Raw genomic sequence first — 3,013 nt, forward strand, 5'->3', positions numbered from 1 at the left:
TAATTCCTCTCTTACTTGCTAGAGCCTGTTTTTCTAATCTTTTTACCCCTGATATATTTTTGCTCTAGTAAGTTTAAAAAGTTAAAATTCATTATTCCTGGATTCAGACACCTCCCTTATTCCTGGATTCAGACACCTCCCTGGGAATTCTGATATTTCTACATCTATAGATATAGATATAGCTATATCAGATATATTTATTTCCTGCTGATTCCAAAGCAGCTCAGTTAGTTTATGCCTACCCTACCCATTTATCTTATGAGTTTGCATCTCACTGTCCTGTCATCTTTTGCATGAACTTGGTCTTGGAAGCATCAAGGCCCATCTAAGCCAAAAACAATATCCAATTTTACATTCTTTAAAGTAATGCCTTGTGATTCAAAATAAACTTCAAGATTCTCCTTGCTGAGAAAGCTCATTTCAAAGCTCCTGGAAGAGTGATGAGGATGCAATTCATTAATGTTTGTAACTCTTAATATTTAGAGATTTCTGTTGTTAAAAAGTGCTTTCTCATATATAAATGACCTCATTTGAGCTTCATTTATACAAAGAAGAAAGTAATACCAATAACGATGTATTTTTACACATGTCATATCATCCCTTATATAAGGAGAAAACCACCAATGTTTGAAATACGTCAAGTTTAGTATTGATTGGCTAGTAAGCAGGACAGATAGGACTGCATCCATTTCTGTCAAATCATAATCTCTTGCTTTAAAGATTTTCTCTTGTCTTTGGTTTTCTGCAGTTGAATATGATATGCTTAGATACATTCGTTTGTTTGTTTTTTTCATTTTTTATTGAGGTAGAATTGATATGCAGCATTATATTAGTTTTAGGTTACAACATAATGGTTCAATATTTGTATATGTGGCAAAAGCATCATCACAGTAAGTCTAGTTAACATTCATCATCACACACAGTTACAAACTTATTTCTTTCTTGTGATGAGAACTTTTAAAATTTACTCTCTTCAAGACTTTCCAACATTCAGTATGGTGTTATTAACTGTAGTCACAAAAATATTTGGAACGCTCCATGAGTTGGTGCATCGTCCTTGCACAGTGGCCTTGCTCATCTCTGTATCGTTCCCACGGTAGTATACATGCTGTCGAAGCAAGCTGTGTTTGTTACTTATTCTATTTTGTGTTCTCTGAGCTTCCTGAATCTGTGGTTTTGTACCTTTCATTACTGTGGGAAAGTTCTTGGCCATTGGTACCTCACCTGTTTCTTCTGTTCTGCTGTCTCTCTCTTCTCCTTCCAGTATTCTAATTACACCTATATTATACCTTTTGAAATTGTCTCACAGTCCTTGAATACTCTGTTCTGTTCGTTTTTGTCCCTCTTAGTCTTTGCATTTCAGTTTGGAAAGATTTTATTGACTTATCTTCAGCTTGGCGATTCTTTCCTGGATAGTGCCAAGTCTACTAATAAACTCATCAAAGGCATTCTTTATTTTTGTCATTTTGGGGGGGTAATTGCTAATTTTAATTTTCCCTATTATGTGTAAGAGTTGTGTGTAAAAATACTGGCAAAACACAGACACTTCTCAATTTCCCTCAGCTTGTAAACATGGGCGTATGTCTTTTAACATTATTTTCTTTTATTTGAAGTATAGTTTTTTACAATGTTGTGATAGTTGCAGATTTACAGCAAAGTGATTCGGTTATATATATATATACACACACATATATACATATATATGTGTATATATATATATATATATATATCCTTTGTCAGATTCTTTTCCATTATAGGTTATTACAGGATATTAAATATAGTTCCCTGTGGTATACAGTAGGTCCTTATTGTTTATCTCTTATATATAGTAGTATGTATCTGTTAAACCCAAGCTCCGGATTTATCCCCCCACCCCCCGCAACCATTTCCCCTTTGGTAACCATAAGTTTGTTTTCTATCTAGCATTTCCTTTTAATCCCTTCTTAGTATTTCCATCTCTCTCTTACATTGCCTATCTCTTCTTTCATGTTGTGTGCTTTTTTCATTAGAGCCCTAACATATTAAACATGGGGATTTTAAATTACCTGTTTTAATAATTCCAACACGTGTATCATATCTGACTCTGGTTCTGATGCTTGTTTTTCCTCTTCAGACTGTGTTTTCTTTTCTTGTCTTTTGGCATGCCTTGTAATTTTTTGTTCAATGCCAAACATGTTGTATTAGGTAAGAAGTATTAAGGTAAACAGACCTTTAGTATGAAAATGTGTGGTCATCTTGCTAGGAATTTGACTGTGTTTACTTAGTGTTTGCTGTAGGTGTAGGTACTCGACCTCTCAGATTCCTCTAGTTCTTGTTTTTGTCTCCCCTCTTGACTTTGGGCTTCCCTGAATCTGTGTCAGCTTTTTCAGTGCTGTTTTGCTGTTTTATACTGGAGCCTATTGACATGGTGGAAGATGTAGGGGAGGAGAAGCCTTCTAAAATCTCATGAATAAATCTCAGGCTTTTAATGGGTCTATGTCTGGGAACTGTGACCTTCACAAGTATTCCTCCACTGGTATTTCCCCCTGCCCCTACTCTCTATCCTGGCTGCAGCATTCCCAAAATTTTCCCTTGAAACCATGTTCCTTGTTGACCATGTTTTTTTTAAATCCCTTATCTATCCAAGGAGACAGGAAGTTTAGAGGGTGCTGTAGTGGGAGGAATACCTTTCCCCTAGTTGAGGCATGGCTCTAGCAAGGCCTTTTCCCATGGAGCATAGGCTTTTGTTGTGGACACACTTCAGAAAGTGTACTCTTCCCCTCCCTCTGCCAGAGCCATAAGGAGATCTTTCACATCTTCATCTTGAGAACCCGTGAGCTTCCTGGAGGTAAAGTCCATGAAGCTGTGGGTCCCTCCTCAGACAGTGGCCCTCAGGAGTTTCTCACTCTCATGGTAGTCCACACTCAACCCTGAGCAATTCATCAGTTACCATTGTGTGTTCCTACCAGTTTATGATTCCAGTGGCTTCTGTTTCAAGGAAACATATCTAGGTTATGTATCTCCAGATTTTGAG

General features: G+C 36.8%; 1 pseudogene; it reads right to left on the reverse strand.

Annotated features, from left to right (window-relative positions):
• Positions 1 to 1,020: 1,020 nt before the first annotated feature.
• Positions 1,021 to 1,120, reverse strand: LOC118895034 (annotated as a pseudogene).
• Positions 1,121 to 3,013: the final 1,893 nt, after the last annotated feature.

Source organism: Balaenoptera musculus, chromosome 4, assembly GCF_009873245.2.
Source record: "Balaenoptera musculus isolate JJ_BM4_2016_0621 chromosome 4, mBalMus1.pri.v3, whole genome shotgun sequence".
In the NCBI taxonomy this organism is placed as follows: domain Eukaryota; kingdom Metazoa; phylum Chordata; class Mammalia; order Artiodactyla; family Balaenopteridae; genus Balaenoptera; species Balaenoptera musculus.